The 21,486-nt window shown below is 39.4% G+C and overlaps 1 long non-coding RNA gene across 2 annotated transcripts in view; it reads left to right on the plus strand.

The window, feature by feature from the left end:
* The window catches only part of LOC122554962 (uncharacterized), a 53,253-nt gene extending 45,925 nt beyond the window's left edge, over positions 1-7,328 (plus strand). For both annotated transcript variants that reach the window (XR_006313123.2, XR_015758930.1), the window contains exon 3: positions 2,681-7,328. This is a non-coding gene — a long non-coding RNA (uncharacterized LOC122554962). The remainder of the gene's footprint in view (positions 1-2,680) is intronic.
* The last annotated feature ends 14,158 nt before the right edge of the window (positions 7,329-21,486 follow it).

Raw genomic sequence — 21,486 nt, forward strand, 5'->3', positions numbered from 1 at the left:
AATTCTGGTCTCCTTCCTATCAAAAGAATGCAATGAAACTTGAAAGGGTTCAGAAAAGATTTACAAGGATGTTACCAGGGTTGGAGGATTTGAGCTATAGACAGAGGCTGATTAGGCTGGGGCAATTCTCCTTGGAGCGTAGGAGGCGGAGGGGTGATTTTATGAAGGTTTATAAAATCATGAGGGGCATGGATAAGATAAATAGTCTTCTTGGGGCGGGGGGTGTGGGGATGTCCACAACTGAGGAGCATAGGTTTCTGGTGAGAGGGAAAATATAAAGAAGGGATGTAAGGAGCAATGGAGGGTTGTGTGTATGGAATGAGTTGACACAGGAAGTGGTGGAAGCTGGTACAGATGCAGCATTTAAAAGGCATCCGGAACGGTTTAGAGGGATATGGACCAAGTGCTGGCAAATAGGTCCTAGATTAGGTTAGGATATCTAGTTGGTTAGGTTAGGACCAGTTGGACTGAAGGGTATCTTTCCATGCTTTACATCTGACTCTATGATTTAAGTGGCAGAATGGAGCTCAACCTGGAAAAGTGTGAAGGGATTCACTTTGAAAGGTCAAATTTGAGTGAAGTATTTGAGAGCAGTGTTAAAGGTAGGATTCTTGGAATGTGGAGAAAGAGGGTTCATGTCCATAGATCCCTCAAAGTTGCCCTCCAAGTTGATAGGGTTCTTAATGTATATGGTGTGTTGGCTTTCATTTAGGGAGATTGAGTTTAGGAGCTGTGAGGTTATGCTGCAGTTCTGTAGAGCCCTGGTTAGACCACACTTGGAATACTGTGTTCAGTTCAGGTCAGGTCGTCTCCTTAAAGGAAGGATGTGGAAGCTCTAGCGATGGCGGAGGAGATTTACCAGGATGCTGCCTGGACTGGAGGCCATGCCTTAAAGGTTGAGGGAAGCTAGGGCTTTTTTCATTGGAATGTGTACATCATGATGATGAGGAGATAGATACAGTGGATAGCCAGAGACTTTTTCCCCAGGGTGGAAATGGCTATCGTGAGGGGGCAAAATAAGGTGATTGGAGAAAGGTTTAGGGGAGATGTCAGAGGTTGGTTCTTTACACAGTGGGTGTGTGGAATGCACTGCCAGCAATGGTTGTATAGTCAGATACACTAGGGACATTTAAGTGACTCTTGGATAGGCACATGGATGATAGTAAAATGAAGGGTATGTAGGTCAGTTTAATCTTAGTAGGATAAAAGGTTGGCACAACATCAAGGGCCAAGGGGCCTGTCCTGTTCTATGTTCCCCTCCATCCCCCTGTTTGTGAAGTCCATTTTTAAGTCACATTTGAAAAGGTCTTTCAGATTAAAATAAAAGTATGATTGATTTTGTGCATTCAAACCTTAGGGTTGATTGTTGACACATACGTTTTTAGTGTGATCATGTTAGTATGTTTTCTGAAGTGTGATTTTAAAAAGTCAGGTTCAAGTAAGGTTCACTTCTGTAGGAGTTGAAAATTCAGATTCCTTCTAAAGCTGACAAAGGCTAAGCAAAATGACATTGGTGTACAGTCTTAGTTAATTTTTCTGACAATGTAAATTAAGGCACAATGATCACTGAACAAGAGCATTTGATGTGTAGCTTAAACAGGTTCTGTCATAAATTGGAGACAAAACCACAAACACTGCATCAGAGGAAGAATTATCAGGATACTTTAATCCAGGAAACAGTTATAACCTTTGGATCAGAGTTTTTTGATTTGGTCACTGGCTAGAGAAACCAGGATGTGACGGCAAGGAGGTGCCAAGGGGGCAGGAGTCTCCTGCTTTGAAATTCTCCAACAGATCTGAGGTACATTCAGCTTGTTTGGATGCTCAATCAGCTCATCTGTGGCAGAAAGCCAGTGGGTGCAAAAAAAATGCAGTGGTAAAGGAAATAATATGTTGCAGTGTGAGGGAGTAGTTCCAGTCGTCATGGTCCATGTTAGTGTTAATGACACAGGCAAGGCAAAAGGAGGTTCTGCATATTCAGAGTTGCTAGGCAAAAATCAAAATCAAAGATGATCTCTGGATTTTTCTTTTCATTCATGGGATGTAGGCTTTATAGTATTTATTACCTATCCTGAGTTGTCCTTGAGGTAGAGATTTAGGGTTGCAGCCTTGAGCCACTAGCCATTGAAATAAGGAGGAAGTTGCAGGATATTGACAGTGACTCTGGAGGAGCAGAAATTGCATTTCCAAATTGGGATGAAAGGCTCAGAGGGGAACTTCCTAAAAGTGTTCCCATGTATCTGTTACCCTTGGTTTGTTTTGGTAGTGATTGCAATTTGGAAGATGCTATCTGAAGAGCATTGGTAAAATTTTGTAGGTGCTTCACCATGCTGAAACTATGCTTTGGTGAAGGGAATAAGTGGCTCTATATCCACAAAGTCAAACAACTTGCATTATCCTGGTTGGTAGGCAAAAGTGAGGACTGCAGATGCTGGAAACTAGAGTTTAGAGTGGTGCTGGAAAAGCACAGCAGGGTGGGCAGCACCTGAGGAGCAGGAAAATCGACATTTCAGGCAAAAGCCCTTCATCAGTTATCCTGGTTGGTGTCAAGCTTTGTGAATTTTTTTCGTTTTTCCTTTTTTTTTTTAAAAATTTAGTCTATTTTTTCTTTTTTTTTCTTTTCTTGTACTTTTACCCCCACACTACTGCCTAACTGAGGTAGTGCTTATTTTTTCCCCAGCACCCATGTGTGTGTGCAGGTGTCAGACACAGTGAAAGACATAAGGTGTACATTCGTGAATGTTTTTAAGAGCTGCATTTAACCAGGCATGTGAGGAGTGTTCTATCATCCACTTGATTTGTGCATCGTTGATGGGAAGACCCAAGTCACATTACCCACACAGGATTTATAGATCCTGACCTGCTCTATTATGCACATTACAACAAACTTTTAACCAGCATCTTCTGAACTAGAGCACTTAATGATAAACTGGCAAAAATTATATACCTCAAATACTGAAGTTTCTGGCAATGTTCTGTCCAATTATTATAGTTTTAATTTACTTACCTCCATTTTAAATATGCTTATTGCTCAATCGAATGGCCACACAAAATATCAACAGTTGATTCAGTGTATTGTCCGATACCGTAATGTTGAAATAGTCAAGTTGAGGGTGCAAGCGAGAAGGCTCTCTGCTGGTAAGTCTTTTTTATTATTTAAGGCAAAGTTACATTTTTATTTGTGATTTACACTGAATAAAGTATATAATGCCTGTGCATTACATATCTATTACTTAGTGTGTTTTGCCATTGATATATGTGGACCTCCTTGATGATTTGGAATATCTGATTAACCAAATTAAGAAGTTTGCTGTGTTTATACGGGTAGTTCGGCTTGGTTTCTGGTCAGCGGAAAGCCCCAGGATGTTAGTGGTAGATTCAGTGGTGTTAATGCATTGGATGTCAATTAGTACATGAGCTACAAAAATAAAAATGGCATAGGGCAAATATGAGTAGAGAGCGAATGAGCAGCCCAAAAACAAGTGGTGGAAGTGGATTCAAGTTTGGGGCCAGCACTCTCCACATCTGGTCAAAGTGGGGTTGTACCATTAGGATGATCTCTATTTGAACCATACTGGCACAAGCTGCATAACTAGAATGTCAAGAGCATTTTAAATCGAATGTTTTGGGGTTAGTGATTAAGTTGGGAAGATGTGATAGAGGAGAGTAAAAGAGAATGGTATTAATCTGGGACATGCTGTAATAGATTTGTATTCTATATGCCTTCCTATCAGGCTAAAGGTTATAAAGAACAGAAAGACAGTATCTGAATACACATACTATTCAAAACAATACAAACTATTTTAAAGAACAAATCAACACAATATGAATATGCTGGCTATCTGACCAATGTTGTGGCTACAGGGTCTGAGAGAGATTGGGACCCAAATATTTAAGGGCATGTGATCTTTTAGATGGAAAGGAATCTAGGAAAAACTAGAGGTTAATGGATGGTGGCAAGAGCACAATCGAGAGGGAAGGCCTAAATTTGCGAAGCCAGGATATTAAAGCAGGTTTGGTTGAGATGAGAAATGAAGGCAAGAAGTAATTTTGTAAGAGGCAGCATCCTAGAACTTTTTTTCAAGATTGTTGATCAAGAATCAATCTGCGGTGGAAGGTTAATGGGGATATGTAAACTAGTCAAACCAACCATGCTCTGTCATTCATAAGATCAGGCTCAAGGGTCCAATTCCTTCTAATTGTTGTTTTATGAGCTAGCTGAACACTGATTGGATTTGAGGCAGGCTTTCTGGTGAGTGTGTTGAAGGTAGTGATGTTAACAGTAGGTTATTTGTTTTACCAGACACAAATAATGGTGTCAGACGATGGGGATTATATTGGTCATGAGTTCCTGAATGAGTCAGGTTTTAAAACAATTGGTTTTAGTCTCTCTAGCCAGAGGTCCAATATTCGTGCTGGGAGATAAATGGCAATATTACCACTCCTCAAGTATAAGAGGGCGATGCTTCTAAGCTCCTGGTCAAAAACTCATTCTTTGTTCTGAGATATGCCTTGGGCCATTTTTTTTTTAGATTAGATTAGATTTGTGCCACTAAAACATAATGCATTTCAATAACTCCATGTTCAGACCTTGCTGAAGAAAAATAATGTTCCATGTTGGTTTTACTTGTTAGAATGCAAAGGTATGAAATTCCTGGAGGGTGGTCTAAGCTCCATCCTGGTTAGAACCTTTCATAATGTGAAAAAATAAAGAACTGGATGCTGAGGATCTGAAACAGAAACAGCCATTGCTGGAGAAACTCAGCAGATCTGGCAGCATCTATGGAGAGAAAGCAGACTTAATGTTTTGACTCCAGTACAGAAGGTTCATGGACTTCATAGTAAATGTGCTATCTCTCCTCAGATTCTGTTGGACTTATTGAATGTCTCCAACAATTTCGACTTGTGATGTGATTGCCAGTCGTAAATAGTCACCAATAAAGTTAATCTCAAATCTAGCATTAAAACAAGATGATCTTTCCCCTTATACATGTGACACTAGCAATAAACATTTTTCAGAAAAGATTTACCAGGATGTTGCTGAGAATGGAGGGTTTGAGTTATCAAATGGGGCTGGATAGACCTGGGACGACTTTTTCACTAGACTGTAAAGGTTGTGGAGTAACCTTTTTTAAATTTGGGTTTATAAAATCATAAAGTGAATGGCAGGTGTCTTTTCCCAAGGGTAAGGGATTTCAAGATTATGGGGCATATTTTTAAGGTGAGAGGAGAGTGTTTTTTTAAAAAATGACCAGGGGCATTTTTTTTTTTTAAAGTGGTCCATCTGTGGAATAAACTTTCGGAAGTGGTGACAGTAACTGGGACAGTTAGTGTATAAAAGACACTTCGATGCGACCATGAATAAGAGCAGTTTGAAAGGATAAGGGCAGGTGGAATGAGTTTAGTTTGGGATTATGGTCAGCATGGACTGGTTGAACTGAAGGGTCTAATTCTGTGTTGTGTAACTCTGTATTTACTGTAGAAGAATACAATACAGTAAATTGAATATTTATTCATCATGTTAATTGTATTCTGGAGTGGATTTAAACTGGAGACCAATCAAACTGTTGTAATGTGTAATATTTAGAATTTTTTTTAGTTTATGCAGCTATGTTTAGTTTCTAAGGTCTTTTAAAAATTGAGAATATTATCTTTGCTATTTTAGACTGGACAACTATACTGTTCATATTATATTGTAATTCTTAGCTTGTTTTCTACTCCCAGAAGATTCAATAAAACAGTTTAACCACAAATGTATTTCTGATCTCAGCCATTCATTCATTATTAAGATAATTAATAATTAATTGTTTTGCACAACTGATTTTGGTACATTTTCTTTCCTTGATAAAGAAGAGCTGCATAAAATTTTGAGAAGAAAAATATTTCTATATGGTGATCCTGTAGTGAACTAGCAGCACATAATGGTTTGTGAGTTGTACGGAGATGCAGGCCATATTGTGCTGCCACATGAAGACAGGAGAATAATCTGATTTCATTACAATGTCTTTTCATCTTCAAAATCAAATTGCTCCCTGGTGCTTTAGTCATGCTAAACACTGAAAGCAAAACACCATTCTGATGTCAGCAGTGCCTTAGCAGCACGTAAATATTGGAGTTAAGCTCCTGTGAATGTCCCCAATATTGATTGTGCTGCTGGAGCAAGGCTGACTGCTTCTGCCACTACAAGGAGTTGCACACTCCTCATTTGTGATGAGTAAGGTAATGGTTATTTTTGCTGTATGAGAAATCTTAACATTGCTTTGTAATCTGCCACTAAGCGGATATCTTTTCGTATCTTCTTTGTAACTGATTTGTAATTTGATACAATTTACAAAATGTAATTTAAAATGCTCATGTTAACATATAAAATTCTAAGTCTCCAAACATGACACAAACTTAACCTGGATACTCATCAGTTCATCCTATAAAGCAGAGAGCAGCTGAAATTACTACCACAACAATTCTTGTATACCATACTGAAAACCAATACTCTTGTATTAGTTTAAAATAATCCAATTTGTGTATTATTTCTTATGGTAACTGTATTTTATCTTGTTTTAATTATGAAATAAACAATTAAAAATCAACGAACTACTGCAGCTCACAGATTTATTGTTTTATTTTGTACAAATGTTGCCATTTAGAGTTGAGTAGTGGTCAATCTTGAGTAAAAGTTGACTCTTCATTTCGCTGAGAAATCCAAATTCGACATAGAATCATAGAATCCCTACAAGGCAGGCAGAGGCCATTTCGCCCATTAAATCTGCACCAACACTCCAAAAAACATCCCATGCATGTACATGCTATTCCTGTAACCCCACATGGAGTTTTTACCATGACCAATCCACCTTGCACATCTTTTGGACTGAAAAGAAACCGGAGCACTCAGAGGGATCCCACGCAGACACCACGAGAAAAATGCAAACTCTACACTGTCACCCAAGACTGGAATCAAACCTGGGTCCCGAGGACTGCGAGACAGCAATGCCACCTGCATTTACCACACATTGCTGAAGTCAAACCAGCCTTCATCCAAATGCAATTAATTGATAGGATCATGGAATAGCATGTTTAGTGAAGGCAACTGTTCAGGTCCTGTGTGCACAAGTTAAGGTTCCTTTTATACAAATTTGGGAGAAGGATTGGCAGGAACAGTCTCCAATCTGACAATGTGGGCAGTGAGTCAATGGGAGAAAGTGGATTTCAACTCCACTATTGTGTAAATATTGACCCTCTTTTTTTTTTGGATAAAGAAAATTAGCCTCAACCTTGTGCACAAGTCAAGGTATTAGATAATCTAACTTTCTTTTTTGTAACAAGTTTATATTTTGTGAAGGTTGTCACACAACTTAAATGTAACAATCACTTTTAATAAAACATCTGTGCATAATGTTGCTAGTAATGTTTAAAAGGATGGGGAGGAGTAAAGAGGTGGGGGGGAAAACATTGATCAGAGACTTGGAGATTATAACATTTACAATTGACCTCAGCACGGGGGCTGGTGGCGACTCTGGACGCGCGCCGGGCCTTTCCTGTGGATCGCCCCAGCTGCGGTGCCCGTCGTCCTTCCATGGCAGGCGAGTGGCCTCGGCCGGCGCCTAGCAGCTGACTTATAACTGGTGCGGTCCAGGGGAATCTGACTGTTTAATTAAAACAAAGCATCCCAAAGGCCGCAGGTCGGTGTTGACGCGATGTGATTTCTGCCCAGTGCTCGGAATGTCAAAGTGAAGAAATTCAATGAAGCGCGGGTAAACGGCGGGAGTAACTATGACTCTCTATAGTTTTTTTTTGTATTTAGCAGATTTTCTAATCCTGTTCCAATGTTATTGTACACCTCCGAAGCAGGTGGGACTTAAACCTGGTCTGCAGTGGGGCACTTACCCAGCCACAGGAGGGTCACAATCTCGCCAAAAGGCACTGCTAGAGTTAGCATATGGCAGTCGACAATTTATTTCTATCTGCATATGTTGTAACCAACTAGCTGTCCTAGCAAATGATCCTATTACCCAGAAGAATGGTTGTCGAAATAACTCCATGCTTTATTTGCTGCATTTAACTGTCTCACAAATGGGAACGTTTTGTAACTCATCCACCACCTTGCAGAAAAATGCTCTATGCATCAACAGTGCTCTGTTTAGAAATTTTTCTAAACTTCTCTCTTCAACGGTGTTTGAGTTCACTGTAACTTGCAGTCCAACTGTACCCTTCTATCAAAAATTCATAATTTATGAAACTATCTGATTTCCCCTTGCTCTTCACTGGCTGCATTTCAAATAGTTCCAGTATCTCTAGTTTATCTTTATGACTGTACTTTCAAATTCCTTACAACTGGATCTACACTGATTTGTGCCTTTTTAATATTTTTACAATTTAACGATCACTCAAAACTGCATTCGTGATTGCACTTATGAAGATGTGGGTGTACTGTACCTTTTTAAGAAAGTTAAAAGCTAAGTAGAACTACCTGACAGCACCAGTGTTCTCAATAAGATACAATGTAACGTGGTCCACCAGTTAGTGTAGCTGGTTGCTTGGTGACAAACCAATTTGAATTTTGCCAATCAGTTTAAATTATATTTATATAATTACACAATTTAATAGTCTAGCTCTGTTAAAGGAGCATTTATCGATCAGTAACCTGTGAAGCAAAAACCCCAAAGAAGAAAAGATGATTCGATATGAGTGGTTTTGAAATTTGGCATGTTAACCCCTCGCCCAACCAATTATTGGCCTGTTCTTATAGAAGGGAAAGTAAAAGATAGGTTAGAGGAAAGGGTTGTAAATAGCTATTACTTAATTATTCTCTGCTATACTTTAAGAAATAATGTTGTAGCTTTTACTTGAACTCGTTCTTGGCCTCTCAAATTTTCACAGATAACTGCATGGGATAAATTGTGTTGCTGGTTTAAGTTAAGCAGGACTATTTACCCCATGTCGTAACATTTTCATATACTGTCTTTATGTAGTGTTAATGTAGCATTACTGATTTATGTTTCTTGATGTAGCCTAGAATTTTGGGGTTTTTTTTTTTGTTATTTTAATGTCCCTTCAATGATTGTGTTTTAACCCTTTGATTTTCTTCTGCTCATCCATGTGAGTTAGTCATCATACCACATGAAAACCGACCCTTTAATCCAACTAGGCTGACAATGTTCCCAAACTGAACTAGTCCACTGATCTATGTTTTGGCCCATATTCCTCCTAACCTTTCCTAATCATGTACTTATTGAACATTTTGTAACTGTACCTGCAACTACCACTCCTGCTGGCAGTTCATTCCATACACAAGTCACTTTTTTTCAAAAATATGTTGCCCCTTATGTCCTCTTAAGTCATCTTCTCACTTTAAAAATATTCTCCTAGTTTTGAACTCGTCCATTCCAAACACTTGCTATTCATGTTTTACAGGCCCCTCATGGTTTTATAAACCTCTATAAGGTAACTCCTCAAATCCTTCAGTCCAGTGAAAAAAGGCATGGCAAGTCCACCTAATTTTTATAACTCAAACCCTCTGTTCCTAGCAAATCCTGGTAAATCTTTTCTGAATCTCCTCCAATTTAATATCCTTCCAAGAAGAGTGACCAGAACTGTGTACAATACTCTAGAGGAGGCTCACTGCCAATCTTTAACTTCAGCATGATATTCCAACTTAAAAGTCTGAGCACTGAAGGCAAGCATTAAATGCCTTCTTACCCAGCCTACTATACATGATATAATTTTCAAAGAATTATGTCTCTGTTCTACAATACTACCCAAGGCCCTACTTTTAATTGTGTAAATCCTGCCCTTGTTTGTTTTATCAAAATGCAATACCTCATTATCAAATCAAGCTTCATCTGCTACTCCTCAGCTCATTGACCCAATTGATCAATATCTCTTTGTAATCTTAAGTAACCTTCACTGTCCACTATACCACTAATTTTGGTATCATCTGTAAACTTACTAACTATGCCTCCTATATTCTTATCCAATCGCTTATAAATGACAGACAAAAGCAGACCCAGTACCGATCCTCATGGAACACCACTGGTCACAGTCCTGCAGTCTGACAAACTACCCTCGTCCACCTACCTCTGTCTCCTACCATCAAGCCAATCTCTTATCCAATTGGCAAGCTCATCCTATATCCTATGTAATTTTAACTTTACTAATTCATCTAGCATGCGGAATTTCAAAGGCTTTGGTAAAGTCCAAGTAAACAATGTCAACTGCTCTGCATCCTATTTGGTTACTTATTGAAATAAACTCCAAGTTTGAGACTCTCTTTCCTTCACGTTAAGCCATGCTGATTAATCATTCCTTTCCTCTCCAAATGCACGTAAATCCATCATTTTAAGAATTACCCACCACCAATGTTGGACTTGTCGGTCTAAATGTCCAAGATTTCTCCTTACCACCTTTCTTAAACAAAGGCACAACATTAACCATCTTCCAGTGGTTATAACCCATGGTTATAGATACAAATATTTTCTCCACAATTTTCTCCCTAACTTCATAACATCCTGGGATACATTTGATCAGTTCTGGGAGATTTATCTTTCTTAGACCTCATTACTTCCTCTTTTGTAATGTGAGCTGTTTTCAAAACACCAGTATTTGCTGGAGTTCTCTAGCCTTCATTTTTTTTTTCTCCACAGTAAAAACTGACGTGACGTATTCATTTAATATCTCCCCCATCTCCTGGGGTTCAACACTAAGATGACCTCATTGATCTTTAAGAGGCCCTACTCTCTCCAGTTGTTTTTTGCTCTTAGTGTACTTGTAAAATGTCTTTGGATTATCCTTTTCTGCCAAGACTATCTCATATTCCCTCTTTGCCTTCCTGATTTTCTTCTTAAGAATGCTCTCTCTTTTATTCTATATGTTTCAAGAGATTCATTTGATTCCAGTTGTCTCTGTTTTTATCCTTGGCTAGAACTTGAGTATCTTTTCATTCATTGTACACTAATCTTACCAGCTCTGTCTTTGACTCTAACAGGAACACAATGCCTCTGAATTTTAGTTTTCACACTTTTGACAGCCTCCCATTTGTCAGCCAGTCCTGTACCTGCAACCAGTCAACTTTTGAAAGTTCTTGTCCCCTAGCATTAAAATTTGCCTTACTCCAATTAAAATTTTAACTTTTATGGAAGGCTTATCCTTTTCAATAACAATTTTAAAACAAAATTGATTCGATTACTTAGTGTGGAAACAGGCCCTTCGGCCCAACAAGTCCACACCGACCCGCCAAAGCGTAATCCACCCATACCCCTACATTTACCCCTTACCTAACACTACGGGCAATTTAGCACGGCCAATTCACCTGACCTGCACATCTTTTGGACTGTGGGAGGAAACCGGAGCACCCGGAGGAAACCCATGCAGACATGGGGAGAACGTGCAAACTCCACACAGTCAGTCGCCTGATTGATTACTAATCCCAAAGTGTTCCCCTACTAACACTTCAGTCTCAAGCAAGGTCAAGTCTTGCTCCTTCTCTCGTAGAAGCATTTATATATTGATAAAGAAAATTTTGTTCAACCAACTTAGCAAATTCCTCCCTGTCTTAAACTTTAACACTGTCAGTCCTAGTCAATGTTTGGGAAATTAAAATCCTCTACTACTACAATGCTGTTATTCTTGCATCCGTCTTATATCTCTCTACATGTTTGCTCCTCAGTTTCCCTCTGACTATATTAATGGGCCTTTAGTGCACACTCATCAAAACGATCATCCATTTCTTCTTTTCTAATTTCAACCCATGTATTTTCACTGGATGACCCCTGATAAATATTCTTTCTCATTACAGTAGCAATGTTTATTGTCTTTGCATTCAAATACGCACCCTTCCATGTGGCTTTTTTCCCCAAATGGATGAACTCCTCCTTGATCAACAAGGAATTTTACCTGCCACTTGTCTGTCTTCACTTTGTTGGCTTCCTCATTTGCAAAATAGTCAATGTTACAGTCTCTGCCACCACATCATCCCAGTTCTTGTCTGATATAAAGCCTTGGAAAATCTGGATAATTCTTCATTTTAATGTGGATGATTTTTGACAGCTATTCATTTTGGAAGATTATGGACTGTACTATTTTGTACCTGTAGAGACCGAATTGTGTGTGGCAGTTCCTTCAGAGTAGCTTTGGCTGGATTGACCATTTCCCCTTCTGACAGGTTCTTTTTTCTACCACTTTTTATCTGTTTTTTTTTATTCTCGCTCCTCTTTCTCTCCCCCCACCCACAAGTCCTTACTGACTACTTGTCTCCCATGCATTTCAGTCAGCAGTGAGGATTTCCCATGTATCAGATCTGTCCCAGTTAATCCTAGGTCTCACCTATAGACATTCTAAGCTTAACCAAACTGTTCTTAAGTTCACTTAACTTTTTCAATTGCACATTTAGCCTGGCTGTTATAAGACCATAAGACACAGGAGCAGAAATTAGGCCATTCAGCCCATCAAGTCTGCTCTGCCATTCAATCATGGATTACATGTTTCTCAACCCCATTCTCCTGTTTTCTCCCTGTAGCCCTTGATCCCTTTCACAATCAAGCTATCCGTCTCCATCTTAAATATACCCTGACCTGGCCTCCATGATCTTTAGTGGCAGTGAATTCCATAGATTTACCACTCTGGCTGAACAAGTTTCCCATATCTCCGTTCTAAAAGGCCTTGCATTTACTTTAAGGCTGTGCCCTCTGGTTCTAGTTTCTCTCAACAATGGAAACCTCTTCCCAACATTCAGGCTGTTCAGTATTCTGTAAGTTTCAATTAGATTCTTCCCTCTCCAGAGTCCTCTAATGTTCCTCCTTAACCTTTTTGTTCCTGGGATCATTCACGTGAACTGCCTCTGAACATGCTCAAAGGCCAATACATCCTTCCTCAGATAAGGGGCCCAAAACCATGCACAATACTCCAAATGTGGCCTGACCAGAGCCTTAGAGATTCAGAAGCACATCCCTGCTTTTATATTCAAGTCTTTGCAAAATTAATGCCAACGTTGCATTTGCCTTCTTAACTACTGACCCAACCTGCAAGTTTACCTTGAGAATCCTGGATTAGAACTCCCAAGTCTCTGCATTTCTGACTACTTAATTTTCTCCCATTTTAGAAAATAATCCATGCTGTATTCTTACCAAAGTGCATAACCTCACACTTTTTTCCCCTATGTTTTATTCCATCTGCCACTTCTTTGCCCACTCCTAACCTGTCTAAATCCTTCTGCAGCCTCCCCGCCACCTCAATACGAAGTGTCCCTCTACATATCTTCGTATTGTCTGCAAGAATGCCCTCCATTTCTTCTTCTAGTTTATTAATATATGAAGTGAAAACACTGACCCTTGTGGAACACCACTTGTTGCTGGGTGCCATCTTGAAAAAGATCCTTTTATTGATACACTATGCTTTTTGCCAGACAGCCAAGTTTCTATCCATGCTCGTACCTTGCCTCTCGCATCTTATCTTGCTTGGCAACCTCCTGTATGGCACATTATCAAAGGCCTCCTTGTAGTCCAGGTAGGTAAAATCTGTTGGCTCTCCTTGGTCCAACCTGCTCATTACTTCCTCAAGAAATGCTAGTAGATTTGTCAGACATGACCTCCCCTTGATGAAACCATGCTGACTTTGCCTATTTTACCATGCATTTCCAAGTATTCAGAAATCTCATCCTTCACAATGGACACCTAAATCTTACCCATGAACGAGGATAGGCTAATCGGCCTGTAATTTTTCTTATTTTGCCCTACTCCCTTTTTTAATAGGGGTGTCATGTTAACAATTAAATGTTTTTATTGCAAGCTGTTGAAATTATTGTAAACAATAGAATATTAACAAGTTCTTATCTAATAACTTTTCAGATTGTAGATAAAGGTGAAAGCTTAAATAACAATATTTCTAGAATCCTGATCATGTGAAAACAGGTCTGTCAGCCCAACAAGTCCACACTGGCACTCTACAAAGAGTAACCCTTTACCCCTGCCTAATGTACCTAACCTACACTTCCTGAACACAAGGGCAATTTAGCACAACCAATTCACCTAACCTGCACCTCTTTGGACTGTGGGAGGAAACCTATGCAGACACTGGGAGAATATGTGCAAACTCCACATAATCACCTGAGGTTGGGATCGAACCCAGGTCCCTGGTGCTGTGAGGCAGCAGTGCTAACCATTGAGCCACCATGATGCCCCTTTATTGTACTTGTTTCTTCAAGCTTCATTGAGTAGGAGTCTAAACTGGGCAAGAGAAAATGAGGTCTGCAGATGCTGGAGATCAGAGATGGAAATGTGTTGCTGGAGAAGCGCAGCAGGTCAGGCAGCATCTAGGGAACCGGAGAATCGACGTTTCGGGCATTAGCCCTTCTTCAGGAATCCTGAAGAAGGGCTAATGCCCGAAACGTCGATTCTCCTGTTCCCTAGATGCTGCCTGACCTGCTGCGCTTCTCCAGCAACACATTTCCATCTCTAAACTGCGCAAAGCATGTCTTCAGAGATAGTGGATACTTGGTTTCATATTAAAATAATTTCAACTATTAATTTGTTTCTTTAAGTTTAAATTGTAAGCACTTCAAAATCTGCAGATTCACCATCCCATCCATACTAAGGAACAGAGCCAATAAAATTGGAAGAAAATAGAAAAGGATTGAGAAGATTTTATTACCAATCCAGTAACATTATGAATGTTATTTCAATTGGAGCATAAAGTAAATAATAATTCCATAATTTAATTTGTTTAACTTATTAATTAGCTATTTGCGAAAAACAACTCTGTTGGAAGTTCAATATTAGATATTATTAAATACAAATTTACTTTGGAGTTTTCAAAACATTCTCTCTTAGATTTACAAGTTAGATTTACAAAGAGACAAAGGCATATAAAAATCATAAATTGTGGTAACAGTGGAAAGTATTGTGCCCACTAGAGTTTCTGTGGTGATCTAAGTAATGGTGTAACCCAGATAAGTTTAAACCTGCTTGCCAGATTTTCTCATTTAACTGTGACAAATGATTCCATGTAGCATGATTACTTCTAGAGTTAAACAAAATAATAACTGACACTCAGATCTGCTGTATAACACACTGGGCTATTTTAATTAACCTTGTCATGAATGTTTATGCAGTCTATCTTCCTACAGCAAGCCATAAACTCCCTGTTTATTTAGACCCTATTATCCCTTTTCGTGCATGTATAGCTTTTTTTTTAAATTTTCTTTAGTCCCTAAAAGTCAAAAGGTGACTATCCTTTATTTGAACTTTAAGGAATTGATGCCGAATTCAAAGTATTTGTTTTAAGTTATTGAATTTTTATGAGGGAGTAAGAATAAGCAATTCAACCTAAGCTTTCATTTCAAAGTCATGAATCCACACAGTTTGCTCACCTTTAGTCCATGTCCCTTGCTTGCTATTCCTAAGAAGTTCTTGATCTGAAGAATTTAAATTAAAATAGCATTCATTGCCTTTTCAGGAAACATTTTAGAAACTTTGACTGTTGTGTTGTATGGTTAATGTGCTTCTGGGTTTAAATTCTTGCAGTCTGTTTTGTACTAAGGGTTATCCCTTTGTTTTTAAATTTCCTCTATTAGTTTATATAGTTCCACTTGATTACTCTTCAGTCCTCTAAGTTCAAGGGAATGCTAATAAATGCCATAGATTTTTCAACAGATTTAGTAGTTCAAGACGGAGCCTTTGAGGTGCTAGTGTGTACCACCACCACCAACAGAACCGTATTCCTAATGCAAGCTATATCTCTACTGTATCATTACTATCAAGCCTTATTCAATGAAGAGAGCAGGGACTACAGAAGGACAGCACCAGATTTACCTAAAACTGAGGTATAAACCTGATGAAGCTGCAACATTTAGTCAGTACTTGCTGGCTGAGCACACAATACAACAGGTGGTAAAGGTCTAAGCAATTATACAACCAACAGGCCAGGTCGAAGTTCTGCAGTCCTTCTGATCCATACATGAATGGTGGTGGACAATTAAATGACTCACTGGAGGAAGAGACTCCACAACTATTGACATCCTCCTTCCTGGGAGAACCCAGAGTATAACTCAAAAGGTGAGGCTGAAGTATTTGTAACAATTTTCAGTCAGAAGAGCCAATGTTGCTGTTGTCTGGTTTATCTCATGAACTGAATTTTCTCTCAAGTTTTGTGCAGTACTGTGTCAAATGCCTTTTGAAAATCTGCATATGCCACATCAGCACAGTGGTTTAGCTGTGTGCAAAGGTCAGTTGGTTACACCACTCTACCTCAACAAATCAGCACAGAGTGAAGGGAAGCCCTTATGAAGTCTTCATTCTTTATTTTGCATGCACATCATCTAGGAAAGCAGCAGGAACAGCCAAAAATAACAGAAGCAGCAAAGGTGAAAAAAAAGGAGAGACGCAATACCAGTGAAAGAAATTAACAAACAGAGTACTGAGATCTTACCTGGTTTTTCCTGGAAAACACAGATGCATTCATTCTCAAAGCTCCACACTTTACTCCAAGAATAAAACAAGGACCTCCAAAGGTAAAAAGATGCAATCATTTAATTATGGACTGGACAATCAATTATACTAACTGTAACAAACAGTGCCTGCAGTTCTACTTTCAGATCCAACAATAGATGATCCACAGAAGGGGTACTGAAAATCTTATTTGTGATTGATTAGAAGGGGCTTCACAGAATTGGTATTTAAAGGAATTAAATTCTTGGATCACTGGGGTATGTTTTGTGGTAAGCGTAAATTATACAAGAGAGACAGTTTGCACCTTAATAGGTTAGGGACCAGAATTCTGGCAGGCAGGTTTGCTACTGCAACACAGCTGCGTTTAAACTAAGTAGCGGAGGGGAGGGAACAAACTGAATGTTTAAGAAGGAAATTGAAGGGAAAGTTAGAATAAGGGAAGTCAAGAAAGACCACTGTATCAATGAAGCAGAAAACTCAAAAAGGGATCATACTGTAAAGTTGAGTGAAATAGGAGCTGATGGGAAGAGTGAGGGTAGTAACAAATTAAAAATACTATATATGAATGCACAAAGCATTAGAAATAAGATGGATGAGCTTGAGGCTCTTTTGGAAATTAGCAGATACGATATTGTGGGGATAACTGAGACGTGGCTTCAAGTGGACAAGGCCTGGGAAATGAATATTCAAGGCTACACGTGCTATCGTAAGGACAGACTGACGGGCAGAGGGGGTGGGGTGGCCATGTTGGTAAGGGATAATATTCAGTCCCTTGCGTGGGGGGACCCAGAATCAGGGGATATAGAGTCAGTATGGATAGAGCTGAGAAATTCTAAGGGTAAAAAGACCCTCTTGGGAGTTATCTACAGGCCCCCAAACAGTAATCTGGATGTCGGATGTAAGTTGAATCAGGAGTTGAAATTGGCCTGTCGCAAAGATATTACTACAGTTATGGGGGATTTCAACATGCAGGTAGGCTGGGAGAATCAGGATGGTATTGGACCTCCAAGAAAGAGACTTTGTGGAGTGCCTCCAAGATGGATTCTTAGAACAGCTGGAGCCTACCAGGGAGAAGGCAATTCTGGATCTGGTATTGTGCAACGAACCAGAATTGATCAGGGACCTTGAAGTGAAGGAGCCATTGGGAAGTAGTGACCATAATACAATAAGCTTAAATCTGCAATTTGAGAGGGAGAGGATACAATCGGAAGTGACAATATTTCAGTTGAATAAAGGGAACTATGGAGCTATGAGGGAGGAACTGGCTAAAGTTCAATAGTGCAATACCTTAGCAGGGATGACAGTGGAGGAACAATGGCAGATATTTCTGTGTATAATGCAGAAGATGCAGGATCAGTTCATTCCAAAAAGGAAGAAAGATCCTAGGAGGAGGCATGGGTGGCCGTGGTTGACGAGGGAAGTTAAGAAACATGTAAAGTTAAAAGAGAAAAAGTATAATATAGCAAAGATAAGTGGGAAAACAGAGGACTGGGAAGCTTTTAAAGAACAGCAGAGGATTACTAAGAAGGAAATACGCAGAGAAAAAATGAGGTACGGAGGTAAACTGGCCAAAAATATAAAGGAGGACAGTAAAAGCTTTTTTAGGTCTGTGAAAGGCAAAAAAATGGTTAAGATTAAAATTGGGCCCTTGAAGACAGAAACAGGGGAATATATTACGGGGAACAAAGAAATGGCAGAAGAATTGAATTGGTACTTCAGATCTGTGTTCACTGAGGAAGACACAAGCAATCTCCCTGAGGTAACAGTGGCTGAAGGACCTGAACTTAAGGGAATTTATATTTGCCAGGAATTGGTGTTGGAGAGACTGTTAGTACAGAAGGTTGATAAGTCCCCGGGGCCTGATGGTCTACATCCCAGGGTACTGAAGGAGATGGCTCGAGAAATCGTGGATGCGTTGGTGATTATTTTCCAGAGTTCGATAGATTCGGGATCAGTTCCTGCGGATTGGAGGGTGGCTAATGTTGTACCACTTTTAAAGAAAGGTGGGAGAGAGAAAGCAGGAAATTATAGACCAGTTAGTCTGCCCTCAGTGGTGGGAAAGATGCTGGAGTCTATTATAAAGGATGAAATTACGACACATCTGGATAGTAGTAACAGGATAGGTCAGAGTCAGCATGGATTTATGAAGGGGAAATCATGCTTGACTAATCTTCTGGAATTTTTTGAGGATGTAACTCTGAAGGTGGATGAGGGAGATCCAGTAGATGTAGTGTACCTGGACTTTCAGAAAGCTTTTGATAAAGTCCCACACAGGAGGTTAGTGAGCAAAATTAGGGTGTATGGTATTGGGTAAGTACTAACTTGGATTGAAAGTTGGTTGGCTGACAGGAAACAAAGTAGTGATAAACGGCTCCATTTCGGAATGGCAGGCAGTGACCAGTGGGATACCGCAGAGATCAGTGCTGGGACAGCAGCTTTTTACAATATATATTAATGGTATAGAAGATGGTATTAGTAATATTGCTGATGATACTAAGCTGGGTGACGGGGAAATGTGATGAGGATGTTAGGAGATTACAGGGTGACCTGGACAGGTTAGGTGAGTGGTCAGATGCAGTTTAATATGGATAAATGTATGGTTATACACTTTGGTGGCAAGAACAGGAAGGCAGATTACTACCTAAATGGAATCAATTTAGGTAAAGAGGTAGTACAAAGAGATCTGGGTGTTCTTGTATAACAGTCAATGAAGGTAAGCATGCAGTAGGTACAGTAGGTAGTGAAGAAGGCTTAATAGCAAGAGGGATTGAGTAGAGAAGCAAAGAGGTTCTTCTACAGCTGTACAGGGCCCTGATGAGACCACACCTGGAGTATTGTGTGCAGGTCTGGTCTCCAAATTTGAGGAAAGACATTCTGGCTATTGAGGGAGTGCAGCGTAGTTTCACGAGGTCAATTCCTGGAATGGCGGGACTACCTTACGCTGAAAGACTGGAGCAACTGGGCTTGTATACCCTTGAGTTTAGGGGACTGAGAGGGGATCTGATTGAGACATATAAGATTATTAAAAGATTGGACACTCTGGAGGCAGGAAACATGCTTCTGCTGATGGGTGAGTGCCGAACCAGAGGACACAGCTTAAAAATACGGGGTAGACCATTTAGGACAGAGATGAGGAGAAACTTCTTCACCCAGAGAGTGGTGGCTGTGTGGAATGCTCTGCCCCAGAGGGCATTGGAGGCCCAGTCTCTGGATTCAGTTAAGAGTTGGATAGAGCTCTCAAGGATTGTGGAATCAATGGTTATGGAGATAAGGCAGGAATAGGATACTGATTAAGGATGATCAGCCATGATCATATTGAATGGTGGTGCAGGCTCGAAGGGCAGAATGGCTACTCCTGCATCTATTGTCTATTATCTAGTCTTTCTGTGGTGGTCTTTCAGAACTGGAAGATTGTCTAGGATCAGCTCAATGTAAAAATTAACTTCAGGAATAATAGATTCCATATTGTCATATACACGGCAAGCCTAAAAGCCAATGACCAGTTTGTCAGATAATACTACAGCAAAGAAAATGAATGTAAATTTTCCAACATGGAACTCATAAAGAATCAATGAGATAGTTATTGACTCTATATTACTTAAAAGCTTCAGGTGGAATCTTTTGGGCAAGACAAAAGGCTATTCCATTGATGCACTAATTTAAGGTGAATGCAAGTATGAAGCCATGATGGCACACCAACAATTATTACATCCATTAGTGCAACCAACACTATAGCCACAGTCAACAAAATATATCAAGCCAACAGGATCTCTAATGGATATGACTTGTCACACATAGCCAAAAGCTGTGCAGCTTTTCTTCATATCAAAGGACCTTGGGCATGCACGCACTGAAAATATGGTTTAAAAGGCTAATCCTGACCCCAGAACAGAATACAAGTGACCAACGTGACATACAATCCATAACTCTAATGGCATTAAAAATATTAAGAACACACACAAATACATTGAAGTATACAGTCTCCTGAGCAAAAGGCAAAATTCAAAAGAGGATCAAGCATTCTATATTGTTGATGATGTATTATGTCTCACGATTCATGTTCAGTATAGTTTTAAGGGGCATGATCATGATATCATCAAGATGTCATAAGTATGTGACATGGAAGTATGGTGATGATTGTAACTGAATACCTTAATATTAGCTGAGACATAGATGTACCTATTACTGTATGTATGTATATATCAAGAACTGTTTGTGTTGAATTTTTCAATAGCACATTTCTCCTGTCTAGTTCTTACATTACAAGAGCTCACATAAGCATTCTCACATCAGGTACAGCAACCTGCTGGAATTAAAGCCCACATCACTGTGACACATCATGGTAAGCAACAATGGCTCTTCATAAGAAGTTCCAAGTAGCAAACACTTGGAAACCTCAGTAAACATCAGTTGCGTGACAGCCCTGAACATCAAAGCAATCAGATAAATAACAACACAGGCTCTGAGTACAGATCTGTAAAATTCAGGGAGAGCTACTTTCTGCTTAAAATGTAAGTCCTGTTTCTCTTTTAAAAACAAACTATTAGCCTACTTCATTTTTTAGAAGTAAACAGAAAGCCATAGGCATAAGTTTGGAGCTTTCCTAAACAAAGTGCAGCCTTTGAAATTCTTAGAGTTTTCTAATTTAACCATGCCTACCTTGTGGTTGCACAAGTGCCATCCAGTAATAGAACGATACCATCCTCTTTCTTAAGAGAGCAATCTTAAAGCTCAGTAAAGGAGCAGCAATAGTGAAACAGAAGCAGGAATGAGAAAAATAAAAGGAGAGAAGCCAAAACATATGAAAGTAAAATCAAAATTCAAAGCTCTTCAACGAGAAATGGAAAGTAGACATAATTGGCTGTCCAATCCATAATTATACTTCCATTGAATTAAAGATATTCAAGCAATATATGTAGCTTTGCTTAACAGATCAAATAATAAATGATCATGGGAAAAGATCTCTTGAAGTCTTGTTTGCCATTGGCAAGGAGGTGCTTTGAGAATTAATGCATCTGTGTTTTCCAGGAAAATCCAGATAAGATCTTAGAGT

The sequence above is a fragment of the Chiloscyllium plagiosum genome, unplaced genomic scaffold (genome assembly GCF_037043375.1).
Source record: "Chiloscyllium plagiosum isolate Xiang-an unplaced genomic scaffold, Cpla_swu_hap1 HiC_scaffold_12, whole genome shotgun sequence".
Lineage (NCBI taxonomy): Eukaryota > Metazoa > Chordata > Chondrichthyes > Orectolobiformes > Hemiscylliidae > Chiloscyllium > Chiloscyllium plagiosum.